This window comes from Chrysochloris asiatica, unplaced genomic scaffold, assembly GCF_000296735.1.
Source record: "Chrysochloris asiatica unplaced genomic scaffold, ChrAsi1.0 scaffold00135, whole genome shotgun sequence".
Lineage (NCBI taxonomy): Eukaryota > Metazoa > Chordata > Mammalia > Afrosoricida > Chrysochloridae > Chrysochloris > Chrysochloris asiatica.
This window is the reverse complement of record NW_006408653.1, coordinates 1,204,851-1,224,003: the sequence shown is the minus strand read 5'-3', so window position 1 is coordinate 1,224,003 and position 19,153 is coordinate 1,204,851. Positions and strand designations below refer to the sequence as shown.

Here is a 19,153-nt window from a genome sequence, read left to right as displayed (position 1 = left end):
ACCATTCAGTGTTCCCATGTTCTGTTCGAATGACTGACTCTTGGTCCAGGTACAGATTCCTCATGAGCACAATTAAGTGTTATGGAATATTCATACTTTGCAATGTTGTCCATAGCTTGTCATGACCCACCCAATTGAAAGCCTTTGCATAATCAATAAAGCATAGGTAAACATCTTTCTGATATTTTCAGCTTTCAGCCAAGATCCATAGGACATCAGCAATGATATCCCTCATTCCATAGCCCCTTCTGAATCCGGCTTGAACCTCTGAAATTCTCTGTCAATGTATGCTTGCAGCCATTTTTGTATTACCTTCAGTAAAACTTTACTCTCATGGGATATCAAAGAGATTGTCTGATGATTTCTGCATTCCATTGGGTCACCTTCTCTTTAGAATGTGCACAAATATGGATCTCTTCCAATCAGTCAGCTAGAGAGTTGTGTTCCAAATTTCTTGGCAGAGATGAGTGAGTGCCTCCTGTGCTGCCTCACTTTCTTGAAAGATTTCAGTGCTTATTCCATCAATTCCTGGTGCCTTGTTCTTTGCCAATTCCTTCAGTGCACCTTGGAGTTCTACCTTCAGTGTCATTGGCTCTTGATCATATACTGCCTCTGCAAACGGTTGAACATGAACCATTTCCTTTCGGTACAGTGACTCTGTGCATTTCTTCCATCTTCTCTTGAGGTTTTCTGCATCATTCAATAATTTTAATAACGAAAGTTGAGGCTTGAATTTTTTCTCCAATTCTCCCAGTTTGAGAAATGCTGAGCACGTTCAACCTTTTTAGTTTTCTGATTCCAGATCTTTTCACATTTTGTTGTAGTATTTGGTTTTATCTTCTCGAGCTGATCTTTGAAATATTCTGTTCCGCTCTTGGACCTCCTCATTTGCTTTAGCATCTCCACGCTGGAGAGCAAGTTTCAGTGTCTCTTCTGACATCCATTTTGACCTTTAGCTTCTTTCTTGTCTTCTCAATGACTTTTGCTTTCTTCATGTATGATGTTCTTGATGTCATCCCACAAACTCTTGGAAATTCTGTATGTACACTATTCCCTTTTTTGTTTTATAGTTGCCTTTATTATAAATTGATACTACTGGTCTCTCTCTGTTTGGAGGAAAGAAGTGTGATGGAGATAGAAGATACATGGAAACAATTAGTCCAATAGACTAATGGGTTATGTGAACATCAGTTTCCACGACCCTGAGACTAGAAGAACCAGATGGTGCTTGGCAACTTAACTGCTCTGAAAGGGATCACATTACATGCTCCTAGACAGAGTGGGAGAAAATATGGAACAAAGTCAAAATTAAAAAAATTTTGACAGGACCAGGCTTAGAGGTCAGATAGAGTCTGGTGGAACCCCAAAGACTATGGCCTTAGTCACTCTTCAGGTCTGGAAGTGAATTTGTCTCTGTGGCTCAGTTTTCAGCAGAACAACAGGCAGGTCTATAAGGGGAACAATAATACTAGTGAGATATGCATACCTTAGAATAATCAACCAGTTGAAGTAAAAAGGGCAGCAATTTCCCAAGGACAAAATTCATAAGGGTTAAAAAGGAAGGAGGGATGGAAGTAGGAAACACAAGGAGTAAAAGAATAAATGAGGTGATTGTAATCAATTGTTTTTGTTGTTATTAGGTGCCATCGAGTCGGTACTGACTCATAGTGACCTTATGCACAGCAGAATGAAACATTGCCCGATCCTGGGCCAACCTCACTATTGTTGCTACGCTTGAGCCCATTGATGCTGCCACTTTGCCAAGCCATCTTGCTAGGAGTCTTCCTCTTTTTCTCTGACCCTCCACCTTACCAAACATGGTATCCTTCTGCAGCAACTGGTCCCTCCTGGCAATATGTCTGAAGTATGAGAGACAAACTTTGGCCATCCTGGCATCCAAGGAGCACCCTGGCTGCACTTCTTCCAACACAAATCTGTTGGTTCTTTTGGCAGCCCATGGCACTTTCAATACTCTCCTCCAAAACCATAACTCAGAAGCATTGATTCTTCTACAGTATTCCTTATTCACTGTCCAGCTTTTGCATGCATATGACGTTACTGAAAATACCATGGCTTGGGTCAGGCGCACCTTAGTCCTCAAGCTGACATCTTTACTCTCTGTAATCAATTAGATGATGCAAATTGTGTATGAATTGTTGAATGTAAAATTGAACTACTGTGTAAACTTTCATTAAATTCACAACAAAAAATTAAAAAAAAAAAAAGAATTACAGCAGTTCTACTCTGTCCTACAGGGTTGCTATGTGTCTGGAGCCTACTCTTTACCCCTTTCTTTTTGTAGTATTTTTTAGTTCCTATCTGTTTTCCTCCTTAGTCATTATTAAAGAAGGAAACATTATACAAACTTGGTATTTGGTCTTTGTTCTCACTGAATCAATGATAGCAAGTTGATGTGCACAGGTCCAAGGCCAACACCATATTTCCAGAATACTTTTATCCTCAAGTAACTCTTTCCCATCTCGGTTTATTTTCCTCGTACTACCTGAACCATTGCTAATTTTTAAACTATATTACCACCTTCTTTATGACATTATAAAAATTCCTCAGTATTTCATAAGCATTTAAATAGACATATGTTAATTTATTCTTGAATGTGAAGTTCAGAGTACGTCTTTTGTATCGAGTTCCTTATTTCCTTAAAATTCTTCATACACTCATTTATTTCTGTCCTTCAGTGTACTGAAGACTAGTAGAAGTATGTTAAAATTTTCCTTTGTGAGTGTGCTTTGCCAATTTTATTATATATCTGCAATCTTTATTATAGGAGTCCTGGTGTGGCACTGTGGGTTAATGAGCTGGACTGCAAGGTCAGTTTGAACCTCAAAGTTGGTGGTTCAAGCTCACCAGCCGCTCCTCAGAAACCATATACAGGGTTGCTATGGGTCAGAACCAACTCCACAGCACTTAACAAAAACACCAAAATAATCTTTATTATCTGGAATAAAAATATTCATGGATGCTATGCCTTTTAGGAGGTCATATCTTTTGATCACATTTAATATATCATTTCATGTGTTCTGCATTAAATTCTTCTTTGTCTAATATGAATATTGTTCTTTCCTCTTCTCTTGTTTACACTTTCGTGATATATTTCTGCCCTTTCCTTTTTTTCTCTTTTCTGTTCCATTTGATTTAAAATGATATATATTTAGAATTGCTTATTTGCCCAATTGATGTCTTTGTCTTTTAATAGAAACGTTTGAACCATTCACACTTAATGTGACAACTAGTATGTTGACCTCACTTCATCATCTTGTTGTATACTTTCTATTTTTATGTTTCCTTGCTATTTCCTTTTATAGTTTTCAATCTTGTCCATAACGTTTCAAACCTTCCTCCTAATTTTGAAGTTAAACAGGACATCTCTAGTTTTTATTCATCTATGTTTACTGTCTTTTTTATTTTAAAAAATGTACTTAAACCTTTATTTCTCTATGTATGTCAATAATAAATAATACTCAATGTCTCCCACAATATAAATTTGAGAAATTTGGCAACCTGAGGGTTCTTTTCTGTAGTAATCTGAGTTTTTAGACCCAGATTATTGTCATTAAACTTCTTATTCGCTATCGTTGTTAAGTGCCGTTGAGTCACTTCGACTCATAGCGACACTGTAAAGGGTTTCCGAGGAACAGCTGGTGAGTTTGAACTGTCAACCTTGTGGTTCAAATCAAACTTGCAGTCCAGTGCATTATCCTGCTGTGCCTCCCCAGGACGCCTTGTATTATATATCAAAGGCTTGAAGAGTGTTTACTGACAGTGCATTGTTTTATAACCATAGTAGTAACATTTAGACACTCATATGTTTTACTAGTTTCATTCCTCTCCCCATATCTTTTATATCCATTTTCCCAATTCCCAAGTTTTAATGTTCATTTACTTCCCTTTTGACCAAAATACTTTAAGAAACTTTTTTCCTTCAAAAAGTATTTCAGTGATGTACATTCCAGATATATTTTTGTTTGAGAATATCTTTCCTTTTTTCCTCTCGTATTTACTGAATGCCGAATGCTGGATCATAATCTGATTATGAAAAAAATTCTGCAGCCCCATTTCAACAACTGTCTGACATTTAGTGTTACAGCAAGTATGACACATACTTATTTTTTCTTTGAAAATAATATACTATTTTTTTCTAACTGTACAACGATGTTATTATTTTTAAGTGCCGTTGAGTCAGTTCCAACTCATAGTGACTCTGCATAGGGTTTCCAAGGAGCAGCTGGAGGGCTTGAACTGCTGACCTTGTGGTTCGCAGTTCAGTGCTGATCCTACAGTGCCACACCAGGAGTCCAATGATAGGCTTTTAAAAACTTATAATTCATTACTTTTTCACCAGAAGTAATTATAAGTTATAAGAATTAATAAGTATTTTTTTAAAAAAATCAATCAATTTGAACTGAAATTAGGAAAACATTTTTATAGTAAAAAAATTTTACTTTGTCTTCCATTTCCTCTTACCTGTTTTGAAAAATTTTTTATATACTTAATGTTTTCCCTCATTATTTTATTTTTTTCAGTTTTTATTGTGAGGTTTACATGGGACAACATCAGCTTTACACTCATCCTATCGTATTTCATTTCATTGCAATGATTACAAACCCCTCCATGCACCATCAAATAACCAAAGGGTACACCATACAGGCCAGCCGGCCCCCCCCCCCCCCCCCCCGCCCCGCCGCCAGCACATAGCCCTTCTCCCTCCCTGATTCCAGTGTCCCCAGCCGCTCCATCTGTCCACGTCATAGTCTCTCATTATTTTATTTTTTTGTGTTTTCTACCAGTACTGTGAGAACTTAAACTAATTTTCAGTGTTCTGCATTGTTCCAGTGTTCATGTTTCCATTGCAGCATTTTAATTCTGTAAAACATATTTATATTTTTAAATTTGAAAGCAAAGTTTCCTAGTCTCAAGGGTTCTTCCTTTGGATAGTTCTGCTGTATCTTCTTACATTTCTCTAAATGTAACTTGCTGCTGTTGTGTGCCATCGGGTTGGTTCCGACTCATAGCAACTCTCTTAAAGGGTTTCTGAGTCTCTAAATCTATGGGAGTAGAAGGCCTCATCTTTCTCTTGAGGAGTGGCTGGTGGATTTGAATTGCTGATATGTGGTTAATAGCCCAACGTGTAACCCACTATACCATCAGGGCTCCAAATATAACTTAGAGATTGTAAAGTTTTCTGCTTTTTTTTCTTCACAATGTACATTCTATAGAGAGACTTTTTTTTTTGCATCTTTAGATGTCTTACTTCCTTGGAACTGCCGACTACTGCTTTTATGAGCTTCTACCGTGTGTTGACTGAAAGTGAGCTCCACAGCCCCAGCCATATGTGCTGGCACAAAGCATATCTGAGGAGGTGCTGATATGATTGAGATGTTTTCCCCATAACCTAACTGATACCCGCTTCTTTAGCCTTGGAATGCTAGTGGAATTCTAGGAGTCTGTCCCTAGAATTTAATCTCCAAGCCAACTTTCCTTTCCACTCTGGTGACACACGGCTTGGTTGGTCAGCCTCTCACTTTACTCTTACACTCTTTATTATGGAATGTCACCAGCACTTCTGGCACGTGGATGATAGTGGTTTTCAACACTATAATAATGCCCCCCATACCTAAGTATTAATTTGGTTACTTCTATAAAAATTCAGGGGGAGTAGTTATTAATTAAATGTGCATTGTGAACTAACCATTTTAAAGGCAATATTTCACAAATGTAGTAGCCCTGGCTCAGAATCACCCTGGGTACTGGTTTCAAATTCTGGTTCTGGAACCTTATCCCATACCTTTAAATGAAGCGTGACTCTCCCATGATTTCATCAACTTTCATGGCTTCACCTAATTTACTGATGACTCCCTAATCTGGGAGTTTTAGGACAGCTGATTCTGACTGGTGACTCAAGTGTATCAGACTAGAATTGTGTTCCATCGGGCTTTCAATGACCAGTTTTCTACAAGTGGAACACGAAGTCTTCCTAATGCCTCTGCTGGTGTGGCACTGTAGCGTAAGCACGGGACTGTTAACTGCAAGGTTGGCAGTTCAAATCTACCAGTCACTCCTTGGAAACCCTATACAGGGTCACTAAGAGTCGGAACTTAATAACAATTGGGTGGATTTGAATCTCCAGCCTTTCAGTTAGCAATTAAGTGTGTTAACCATTTGTACCACCTAGGGACCCTATGCCCCCTTCTCACAGTCACTCTCCTGATTCTATCCTCCCTCCATCTGCACCATCATATTACTTCAACTCCCACAAAAGCCTTCATTAGGCAGCTTCCTGTCTTCCTCCCTTCCATCTTCTATACTGCAGTCTGAGAAATTACTCTAATGCTAATATCTGTATTAGTTCCCTCTTCAAATGTCTCAGTGCCTTCCCCCACTGTCTACCTGAAAAAGATGTGTCAGGCAAGACTCCCCCAGGGCCTGACTCCTGCCAACATCTCAAGGCCCGACATCTCAAGGCTCAAATTCGATCACCTCTTGGCTCATTGTTCTCCAGCAACACGGAATTGTACACAGCATCAACAAAAGCTTTGTCTTACCCCTGAGGCTTTACTCACACTGTTTCCTTTACACAGAATGTTTTCTCCACATTCACCTCTCTACTTAACTTCTACTCACCCTTCAAATTTCAGCTTAAGCTCATCTATCTAAGGAGTATTACCTGATCATCCTGGTCCAATTCCTTCCTAGGTTGGTGATGTGGCCCTCCTTTGATTTTCATCTCAAGATAATGTGATATCGTATCTATTACTGGTTCTGTTCTACCCAGTTTCGCCCAGTGCCTGGAAACCCAGTTGGTCCTCTCCCCTGAAGTTAACACTATGGCTAACATGGTACAGATACTTAAATATTTAAATGAATGTTTATTAAAAGGTTGAGTAAATCTCTTCAGGAATGCATTTGCCATGATTTACATGGTTTAGAGATTAGGAACAGTGTGGGCTTTTGAGCAGGATGAGACTTTCCCAGCTGTAGGGCCATATGGGTAGTGACTTCCTAAGAGTTGGGAAAGATCACTTTGTAATCAGCCGAAGACTAAAGGACGTCCTGGCATGAGAAAAGGAAGAAGACTGACTTCCAAAGCGGTGGTCCTGGGATCAGGCTATGGGGATTATGGACACCCTAGGAGATGAAACCCTGGGATGAGGAGTGTGGGGACCTGGATGCAGAGCACCCACTTTGTATGGATCTCAGGGCCTCTGGAAAGGAATTCTGGCCCTCTGGGAAACTGAGAGCACTCCCTTTAGCTCATTGACTTTAGCTGAAAGGCAGGGGCCTGGAGGCAGCTGGTGGAGTGCTGCTGACTGCTTTTCCAAAGCAGAGAGGTGGAAAATGCTGCAGGGAATGAAAAACATTTGGGCTAAAGCATTTCACCATTTAAGGGTCAAAGTGGCCTCCCTGACCTCTGGCTACTTGGAACTTTCATACTGTATCAGGAAAGCAAAAATCCGTTCTTGTGCAGATGACACTCTTTATGCCTTAAGAGAGAAGAAAACCCCACGCACACCAGAAGAGATGGGGTCAAATGTTTAGCTGGGCAGGCAGGTTTGGGACTGGTCCGCTGCCATGTGGCTGTGGAGTTTTTCTCTTCTCTCCCTTTTCTTGCCACAAGAGACTCATCTAGATCTCTCAACTTTCACTTTAGTGACATGGGGCTGGTGGCTTCCATGCTGCCTACCTCACACACCTATGGCTGAGTTGGGTGAGACAATGCAATGTGATTTCTAAGTGAGATATGCATGCAAAAGATGGTTATTATTAGTGCTGGGTTTTTTTTTTTTGTTATTGTTTTTCCAATGTTTTTCTTGCTTCGGCTTCTTTTCTCTGTGTCCCTTTCCTACTGTGGTGGCTCCATTTCCCATTTGGAAAGCCAGCTTTCTCCTCCTTTCCCCTTTTGAATCATGAATAATGGGTGGGAGGAAATCCACTTTCACTGAAGCATCAATGACTTAAAAGGTTAATTCCAAGAGGAGAAATGGACATTTTTGCAGGGAAACCTTAGCTTTCTAGAGAAAAGAAAGTGAAATAAAGGAGATCTGTTGTGGAGAAGACACTGGTTGAAGAGTGGCCAGACCCTGGTTTCTGTCCTGGTGATGTATCCTCAGCAGGGCATTTCCCCTTTGCAATGAAGACTCCTTACTTTTATCATGAAGGCTTGGACCAAATGCTCTCCCAAACCTTTCCCTGATCTCAGTTTTTATGATACTAGAAACTCTTAGTGCTATTCTAAATGAACAGATGACTTTTGACCTAAATGAATAACGAGCCAGGATGCTGAGACAACACACAGTTGATGTCAGTAGTTCACTCTCCTAGTCTCTGCAGAATCAGAGTGCAGAAGCCACCATCACTACTACCATCATCTCCACCATTACCTTCATAGAAAATACAGTTCTACTGTTTTTTTAAATGGGAAAAATCCTTTTAAATGGGAAGAATCCATTTAAATGGGAATTCATGAACATTTTTAAAATGAGACTTCATGAAAATTTCTCAATTTGAGGAACCATTGATGTTAATACCAGGAAACATTCCAGAATAAATGTGGAGGGAGCTTTTAGGACAGAAGTCAGGGTCCTTAGGAACCAACATGGGTTCACTGAAAGTAACTCATGTCAGACTAACAGAATTGCTTCTTTGACATGGTTACTGGGCAGGCAGGTCAGGGAAATACCAGTGACCAAAAATGCTTGGACTTTTGCCCTTAATAAGATTTATCCGGTAGTCTTTTGAACAAGATGGAGAAACATAAGCTAGAAGATGGTACAATTTTTTAAAAATCAAATGAAGTTTCTAAACAGTGATGTTTAATTATTGAGTTAATATCAATCTTCAAGTAGTATACAGTGAAATGCTTCAGAACTGTAATGTTCACTCTCTTGATTAATGCCTAAGTTAAAGTCACTGTGAGTTAATGTGTCAGACTGCAAAGCCATTTGAACTTCAAGGTCGGCGGTTCAAGCTCACTAGCTGCTCCTCAGAAACCCTATACAGGGTTGTTATGGGTTGGAATTGACTAGATGGCACTTAACAACAACAACAAAGTTCAAGTCAAATTTGGGGATAAGAAGTTGGGCAGGATAGGACAATAGATATACTGGAGGGTAGAAGCATAACCAGAAATATCTGGACAAACTGGCTAGAAAGACTGAACTGAGCAAGATAAAAATAGGAAAATAGTATAAGGGCTTTGCATTTGAGTCTCATATATGTGAGCATGGGTGTGGAGTTGGAGATACATTTCAAGACTACCTTTTCAAGAGAGTTGATTTTCTTCAGTTGATGACTACACTCAACAGATGTCAATGGTATAAGATCGCTAAATAAGCCTCAAAGATTTTTAACAGAAATAGGAAATATGAAATGAAGGAGGTGAAAATCTCACTCTACTTGGTGCTGGATAGGCCTGCCCATGAAAGTTAGCATTTTATTCACTGAGAATAAAAAAAGTTAAAGAATGTTGACACAAGACTGGTAACAATAAAAAGGATGCTGGTGCAAATGGTCTACAAGGTAGTATGGACCAGGGGAGAGGCTATTGGCCAGAGAGGTGGGGACTGTGAGATCCAGGATGAGTCAAAATTGCTCTCAGGAGGTGTTACCTGCCCCTCTGAGGAGAAGCACAGAAGGCAGTGGTTGGCTGGTCTACATGACTTTGTCCTTTGGCCAGGTCCTACTGCGGGTGAGTTCCTTTCTTCTCTTTCTTCTTACCTCATCTATCCAGGCACAAGACTTCTTGCCAATACTGTGCCCCCTCCCCAGCAAAATTTTGCACTCCTGAATTTCTATTAACACTTGCAAATTACGAGTAGAACACTACTTTGATCCTTTGGAAAATCTTTACAAGTAGCCATTCTCTGACTCACTGAGAAGCCAAGATGAAGAGCAATTCATATCAACATCACTACTGACAACATTTATTGAGGCAATAAAGTAAAGGCCTAACAGAATAGACTTTGAAATCATACAGACCTGAGTTTAAAAGTCAGTTTCAACTACTAGCTTGAGTTGGTTCAGACTAGCTTTAGACAAGTTTAGAAGATTTCCTAGACTTTCAAAGACTTAGTTGCCTAGTCTATGGAATGGGGTTAATGCAGCCTTATGGTGATGTGAATATTAAGTGAGACAATGCATATACAAAATACAATACAATATGGTATACAGAATAGGTATGTAATAAACACTATAGTTAACATTGGATTCTTGGTGTGGTGCTGTAGGATCAGCACTGGGTTGTGAACCACAATGTTGGCAGTTCAAACCCACCAGCTGCCCCTTGAAAATCTATACAGGGTAGTTATGAATTGGAACCGATACAACGTCACTTTAACAACAACATAGCTAATAATACCATTGCATTTACTACCACTATTCCCCTTCTTTCTTCCTCCCTCTCACCTGTCTTTGGGCAACGCACTGTGGTAGTTGCTGGGAATATGGTAAAAAAACAAGATGGACATACTTTCTGCCTGCGCCAGTCTTATACTCTACATGTGATCTTAGTCAAAAGGCTGAGAAACGATCAAACTTAATTCTAGACCAACTGAACCTTCTGCAATGATGAGAATATCCTATAGCTGCATTTCCTACATATGGTACTCAGAAGCCATATGTAGCTATTAGGCATTTGAAAAGTGACTACTGTGAATTTTAGATTTCATTTCACTTTTATTACTTAAATAAAAATGGAAATAACCACATGGCTAGTATCTACTGTATTAAATATTGCAACTCTAGATATTTTGGGAGTGCATTTTTGGGACTAGCCAGCCTAAGCAGAATAAAGATGCATGGAAAGAGAAATGTACAGAACCATCTCAGTATATTGTTGTTAAGTGCTGCCCAGTTGGTTCCAGCACTTAACTGTATAGAGTTTCCAAGGAAACTCTATACAGTTGACCTTGCAGTTCAAATCAACCTTGTGGTTGAGTGTTTATCCTATAGTGCCACACCAAGATGGCCCCTGGAAATTCTTTATTTGTTCATGTATTGCATATAATTGGTGTCTTTTATTCATAGGCCCTGGTGTAGTGCTATAAACACTGGACTGCTAACTGCAAGGTTGGTGGTTTGACCCACCAGCCATTCCTCGGAAACCTTATACAGGGTTGCTATGAGTTGGAACCAACTCCACAGTACTTAACAACAATGACATCCAGGTCAAGAAGTCCTGGTGGTACAATGGATTAAGCACTGGGTTGTTAACTAGTTGTCAGTTCAAACCCATCAGCCTCTTCAAGGGAGAAAAATGAAACCGCTCCCATAAAGATTTATATTCTCAGAAACCCTAAGGAACAGTTTTACTCTGTTCTCTAGGGCTCCTATGAGTTGGCATTGACTCAATTTATCCATAGGTATGTCCTCAGGTGCTAGGGTTATAGGAAGAATTAAGCGTGGATTTTGCCTACAAGAAACTCACAGTTTAGTAGGAGATCACAGACAAATGATTTCACCAGAGCCAGGAAAATATATGTACAGTTGATGAGGGTTCAGTTCACATGTCTCCAAGCCACTTGAACAGTCAGGGAGGACTTCCCAGGACATCTTAAGACCTGAGCTGGGTCTTGATATTATTGTGGGGGCTCAACTGAGATTTATTTTATTTATAACAACCAATTATACTTCAGGTCTACTACTGGCAGAGGTGGTCACCAAGGAAACATGGCCCTAGGGAAAACTTATAGCTAGGGTCAGTGTGTTTTCTTTGTGTCTTTTTATGTTGTCTAACTAAACTTCCTTCCATGGTCATAGTCTTTGTCACCTGAGGACATTTTTGGATGAAATACATAATCTTATTGTTTTATTAGCAGCTGTTAACCTTGAGTGATTTTTTTGGGGGGTCAGATGAACTCTGCTACTTACAAAAGTGACATCAACACCCATTTTGTTTTGGTTGTGAAATTCTGACACTTGGTATAAAGGGACAGCTGCATTAGTATGGCCATATGTAAAGAAGCTACTGCTGATTGGATGAGCTGCTGAAATTAGCTGGTGCTAATAGTGATGCAAAGGAGCTCTGGTAGCCTAGTGGTTATGAATCGGGCTGTGAACCGCAAGGTCAGCAGTTCAAAACTACCAGCTGTTCCGTGGGAGAAAGATGAGGCTTTCTGCTCCCGTAAGGATTTACTGCCTCGGAAACCCTGTACAGGGTCACTATGAGTCGGAACTGACTCCACGGTACACAACAACAGCAGTAATGCAAATCCACGGAAAGGGTTGTCATGATCACTTCTAGAGAAGTGGGATGTCATGCACATTTATATATTTTACACAATAGCTCATTGCCAAAGAGTCGATTCCAACTCTTAGAAGCCTTGTATAGGGTTTCTGAGACTGTAAATCATTATGGGAGCAGAAACCTTCATCTTTCCCCCGAGGAGCAGCTGGTGTATTTTAACTGCCAACTTTGTGGCTGACAGTCCAGTGCTTATCCTGCAATGCCACCAGGGCTCCTTTATTTTACACAAGTTTGTATAAAGGTTAATATGTGACCATATCTAGCCAGAGAATTCTGCAGCTGACACTTGCTCATACAAAAGTGCTGTTGTTGTTAAAAGTACTGTTGAGTTGGTTCTCATTCATAGTAACCCTGTATGGGGTTTCTGAGGAGTGGCTGGTGGGTTTGAACCATCTAACATACTGTTAGCAGTGCTGTGTTTATTAGGACTCCATAAAAATAGGTGCAACTTTATACTGTATAGTTTCCGAAATGACACTTGGGTATATAAAGTAGAATAACACATGTGGTTCCTTTTCCCATAATAAGGTCAGGAGGGTGCTCACACCATTGTGTGAGGCCCAGGCCTATTTGAGTCCCCAGATGGAAGCTGGCTTGACTTATGGTGGTGTTGTCTCTGGCGGATGTAAGTGTAAACTGGTGTAGCCATTTCAAAAAGTGGTTTGCCCCACGTATCAGGAGCTTTAAAACATTCGTGCCCTTTGGCTCAGTGATTCCACTTCTGGGAATGTATCCAAAGGAAGTAATTGGAAAAGTGTGCAGTAAAGACTTTGCCCAGAGATGTTATTGCAGAGTTGCTAAGACTGGAAACAACTTAAATGACTAACAGTGTAATAATATACTACCATGAAAATGATGTTCATGAAAGACTTTTGCTACAACACTAATTAAGAAAAAAGCAGAGACATAACAACTAGAGAGGTTAGGCAACCACACTTAGGAGTTCAATGACCTGGCTTTGAATCCTGACTCTGCCACTTACTAGCTGTGTGACTTGTGCAAGTCACCAGCACTCTCTCCGCAACCCCCGAAAAACTGGGGTTGATAATGGGGAACTGTGAGAACTAAATGAGATACTGAATATAAAATGTTTATGACAGTGCGACACATGTTTATTAGGATCCCAATAAATGGCTGCTCTCTATGGACTGCGTGGCTTCAAGGCATAAAAACAGATGGAAAGGAAAGTTGCCAATTTATGAACACTGTAGTGTCTGGGTGGTGGGATGTGTTTGGCTCTTTGCACTTCTCAACTTCTCAAATTTTATGCAATGAGCATGAATCACTTTTATACTAGAGAGTATATCAGAATGATGTATGTAAAACAGTAGGCACCTTACCACCACAGAACGGTAGTTCCCTTCCCTCTTCCTTCTCTCTTTGCAGGGAGGGGGAGGAGCTGGGGGGCCAACCTCATGGCAGACTGACTGCTTCCGTCCCCATGGAGGAACATGAGAGGGAAGGGCTGCTGCTTTCTGGCTTCATCCCCTGCACAGCCATCGGGACCTCTGGGGGTGTCAGTGTTGCCAGCTCTGCAGCCACCTGTTGATGGTGCTCTGCTGGTGGAGGTGGGAGACTGAAATAGATTACCTCAGTAGTTCAGCAGTTTCTTCCATCTCTGAAAATCCAGATTTCAAGAAGCTCTGGGGCTTATCATTCTTTCCCTCCCCTGACACCAATGTCTTGGTTGAACTGAACCAAACGCTGCCATAAAATTGTGAGGTGGCACAGACATCCATCCGAGAAAAGCAGCAGCAATATCGCCTATAGTGCTGCATGTAAACATTAAGGGTGGTTGGCAAAGAAAAGACTCAGCTTGGGCAAAACAGGGAAGTTAGCTTAGTTGCAGCCGTTTTCTTTAACGAGAGTAATTTATATTCCAATGTAATCTCTGGCAAACACAGCTCTTTTTAACACGACAAACAGTGAAGCAGTTTCCTACATTAGAACATCTCTGGGATGAGAGGGATACAAGGTTGTGTGTGAGTGTGTGTGTGCTCGAGAGCGTGCGCACGCGCATGTATTCCTTTAAACCTCCACATTTGCTTCTATGATCTAATGCTCTTCAATGATAACAGGATTGCCCTGTGCTCCAGCAAGTTGCCTCTGAAGGTTGTATTTTACCGACAGAATCCCAGACACAAGAACAACGAAGCCATTTCCCTTATCCGAACCCAAGGGCAGTTTCCAGTCCTTCTTTTTGACAGCCTCCCTCTCACCATTGACTCCCCTGCGATCCACATCGCCAGACTCAAAGTACCTTCCCCAAATCCCTCAAGTGAATTAATGACAAACAGCTTTCCATAGCCCTTATCCAGACAGAGAGGTCATCGTATGCTAATGAAATCCGGGGTGAGAGCCTCGCAGTGTTTGCGAGCGCGCTCGCTGGTTCTCAGCGCTCCCGCGCGCCACTGCGGCGCAGCCACAAATCACCGCACGCTGCCGCAGACCCTCCCGCCTCGGGAGCGGCGGCGGGGTGAGTCTTGTCCGCCCCTCTTACAACCGTAGCTAGATCGTTCACATCTGGGAGAGAGCTGCTAGCCCGGATCCCATGCTTGTCTCCACTACAGCGATGGGGGAGGGAAGGCATTTCAGAATCACCTGTAGGGGTTTTTCGAACTCCGCCGCCCCTTACCCAAATTCTAGTCTACTCATCCCGAGTGAGCACATCTCAGAGTACGCAGGGTTAGGTGGACCGGCAGAGTTTGGGAAAGCCCACAGGTGAATGTAGATACGCGCACCTCAAGATACAAACAGGCACGAACTCAAATCTTGTGACTGAGACTAAACAGGTCAGCCTTAGATTCGCTCCCGGGTTCTCCCCCTCCATCTCTATTTCACATTTGCGAAGATGTCCTTTCTCAGCTTCCTTTAATCTCCCCAGCCCACGGGTTTTGTGGAGTGCGCCAAACTCCTGGAATCCCGCGGGACCATCAGAGGCTCTGCCTGCCAGATATTAGGGAAATCGTGCTCCACTCCTCATTGCCCTCGTGAGACCTGGAGCGTGAACTGGACACCAAGGAGCGAAGTTAAGATCAGAAGGGGAGAAATGGGACTAGTTGCTTCAGCAAACTGCCCGAGCAGGGTGACCACCCGCCTGTACACCTTTGGGGCTTGGGAGGGCCTCCTAGTTGCAGAGTGAGCTGGCTTCCCACCTCGCTCCTCTCTGGGCGTCTGCACCCTTCGAACAGTGGACCTCCTCCTGCAGGGACTTTGCGGCAGATGGCACCTCAGGATGGATCTAGTAGCCTCGGCTGCAGCCCTCTCCTTGGCCACGGGACAGGCTCCGGCTTGAAACCACCTCCGCTGCGCCAGCCTCCTTACCTCACCATGCAACACTTGGTTGCGCGGCTTTCCGGAGCGCTTCTTCCTCGGTGCTTATTCCCTTACTTGGGAGGAAAGACTGAACCGGGACCGAAATGAGTATCTGGGCTCCTTCCAGCCCGCTCACCCTCTCCGGGAGGAGGAGAGCAGTCCGATGGAGCCACGGAGTTCGGGCGGCCCAGCTGGAGATAGGCAGCGTCGGGGTCCTCAGCCCGTTGGGGATTCGCAGCTCAAAAGCAGCCTGGCTTCGCTGCCCGTTACTACGGCACTGCGGCTCTGCGCCCTACCCCTCGCAGCTTGGCAAGTCCAGCTGCCACTCTCACGGCAGAGCCCTGCCCCCGGGCGCAGAGCCCGCCCCGCCACACGCTTGTGCGCGCGCATACACACACGCACACACAAACACACGCGTGCGCGCACACACACCTAGATGCGGATCCGCTCGGAGGAAACTCACGCTTTTGGTGCAACTTAGGTGCCAGCTTCGTTTAGCGCTTCTCAATGATAGGGCTTCAGTTTGGAAGGAGTTGAGGACTTAGAGGGGGCTGGTGGACTCCGGAGGGACCCCAGAGGTCAGCTAACCCCGGAGGTAATCCTTGGAGGTCAACTGTTTGGTAAATAAAATGCTTCCTCAGGGCACTTCCGCTTCTTAACCTGGGAGTGGGTTGCCTTATCCTGACCCAATCAAAAGAAACAACAACAAAAATCAACAAGTTCTCTGTTTCCTGGGAAACCTTGTTAGCCTTCAAATGGTAAGCTCTGGGTGATGTAAACAGTTAGCAAGCTCGCTGCCACCTGAAAGGTTGTTGGTTCCGTGCACCCTGAGGTACCTCTGAAGAAAGGCCTGAGTGTCTACTTCCGAAAAATCAACCATAGAAAACTCTGTGGGGTGCAATTCTATGCTGACAGATGGAACCTCTATGAATTGGGGTCAATTATATGGCAACTGGGTTGGTTTTCGTTTAGTCTTTAAATCACCACTCCGTGTCCAGGGGAGCATTTCTGACAGCCCTGACTCCCCTCCTGGCAGGAGATTGTGGCTGTTCAAACGGAATTCTTCCAGTATGGTGAGGGAGACGACTAAGGGTTGTTAATTCCCATTCTTTGCTTTTAGGTGACTATTTTCGACAGAGAAGATAGACCACTTTTTAAAACAACGAAAACTGAGCTGAGGGGTGTTGAATGGGGACCAACATTGGCTAAGGTACTGTGTGACTAACTGTTTCTTCTCTTTTTATGATTTGCATGTCTACATGGGGCGGTGGTGGTGACACTATTTCAGGCATGTCACACCAGCAGCATGTGATATGTCCATTTTGCACTACATTTAACGTCATCAGTACTCATCTATAAAATATGTGGCGTTTACTAGTTTCCACGTCTGAGAATTCTTTTCCACCAGCAGGCAGTGAAGGTCCCCAGGCTAGGACTGCAGCCAAGAAAAACTTTCTGCAGAATGTAGAGGCGCCGAGGGGCCCTGAGTGTCTGGACATTTGGAGCAGAAGCTTCGAACATGAATGTCAAATAACTCTGAGACCTAGTGGTTGGTGTCCATATTGGGCTATCTGCAGACGGACCAATGTGACAGATGAAGAACTGAGAGTCAGAGGCCTCCCCAGGGTCCTACATGGCAATGAAGACAGAGGCAGTACCAGAACCCTGTGCTGATACTTCATTCTGCCATTCATCATTCATATTTAATTTTCTCACCCTGGGATGAGTTCCCTTCAGCTGGGCTGAAACAATACTGGTGAGGGCATACTCAAGTTTTGCTTTTCTTTTTCTTTTTGAATCTTTTCTTATTTCCCTTTCACATATGACACATTTATTCCACAAATGTTTATTAAGTTCCCACTATGTGTATGGCTAACATGTTCAATGGCTAATCTAAATGTTGGAAGTTCAAGTTTACCCAGAGGTGCCTCGTAAGAAAGATCTGGTGATCTACTTCTGGGAATCAGGCTTTTAAACCCTCTCTGGAGTGCAGTTCTACTCTAATATACATGGAGTTAGAATCTACTCAATGACAACCTTTTTTTTTTTTCTTTAAGTCCTTCCCCTATCACTTTCCCAATCCTGGAACTTACGAAAGAGGAACCCAAAGACAGAAAGGATTTTGAAATGTCCATATCCTTGATAGAGGAGAACACTGAAAACAGGCTTCCTATATATATGTTCAAGGAGCTCTGGTAGCCTAGTGGTTACGAATGGGACTGTGAACCGCAAGGTCAGCAGTTCAAAACTACCAGCTGTTCCGAGGGAGAAAGATGAGGCGTTATGCTCCTGTAAAGATTTACAGCCTTGGAAACCCTGTACTGGGTCACTATGAGTCAGAATCGACTCCACGGTACACAGCCACCCATCACCATATATATGTTCACTGTGTTGGTTTGAATGGATGGGAAAGATACAATCCTTGCTCTCTGAACTACATCTCTATAGAATAAAACAGATTCACATATGTGTAGCAATAAAAACTTTTTGTGAATTAAATGAAAGTTTACAGACAAGACCATCAGTTTTACATTCAACATATCATATGTTGTTTCATCTCAATGACTACAATCCCTTCCACGTAACAACAGTTATCTTGCTTCCTCCCTGTAGTTCCATTTCCATTTAACTCTCCTTCCCATCCCTTCTCAACTTTGTCCTTAGGTAAATGTTGCCCTTTTGATCATGAATGACTGAGCATTCCATGTCAAGCACACTTTGCTAGTATTGTTGTACCCCTGCATACCTATTTACTACTTGACTGAAAATTGGACCATTAGACTGAGTTCCGTTCCAGATCTGAAGGCCATAGTGGTTGAGGGCCATAGTCTTGGGTTCCTCCCATCTCTTTCTGACTAGTAATCCCAGTCCTTTTTTGCCCTTCTTTTTCTTTTTCAAAAATAATTTTTAGTTCCGTCCCATATTTCCCACTCTATCCAAAACTTTCTAATATGATCTCTAGGAAAAACATTCTTCTTGTGCGGATTCCTGACTCCATCTAAGAAAGACTAGAAAGAGAAAGAGCCTGTTTTTGACCAAGGATTGTGGTGGATTTGAGGTGCTTGTTCGCAGGTGGGAGTTGAGGCACATTGAATTATTCTGTCAAATAGAACAGGGAGTTGGTTAGGAGGAATGAGGTAGAGATAGAGGACTGAGATTGGACTTGGCTGGGAACACATTGAGGAGAGAAACTCTGAGGGCTGCCCAGCAAGTAATTGGAGAACATAAATGCTTGCAAAGCCTAGCAGTCTTTTTGGGGTGGGCAATGAAAGTCCCTGTTCTCCATCTTTCCTATGAAATAAATCATTACAAAATTCATATTGTTCATCAATTTGTGAGTTTCCCTTGGGGAAACTGAGATTGGGGCTGAGGTCAGCATTTAGGTTGATGAAGGGTGAACATAGAGAAGTCTTTGTGGACAGATGGTTGAATAGGTTGAAAGATGACTGACCTCAGGTTACCTTACATGCTGATGCTGTTGTTATTGTTAAGTAATACCTTTGAGTCAGTTCCGACTCATAGTGGTCCTGTATAGAGTTTCTGAGCAGCAGCTGGTGAATTTGAACCACCAACCTTGCA

The 19,153-nt window shown here is 42.4% G+C and overlaps 1 protein-coding gene across 1 annotated transcript in view; it reads right to left on the bottom strand.

Annotated features, from left to right (window-relative positions):
• DGKG (diacylglycerol kinase, gamma 90kDa) overlaps positions 1-15,673 on the bottom strand; it is a 261,627-nt gene extending 245,954 nt beyond the window's left edge. Inside the window, exon 1 of the mRNA XM_006869748.1 lies at positions 15,584-15,673. The gene's annotated coding sequence lies outside the window, so the exon portion shown is untranslated. The remainder of the gene's footprint in view (positions 1-15,583) is intronic.
• Between the last annotated feature and the right edge of the window lie 3,480 nt (positions 15,674-19,153).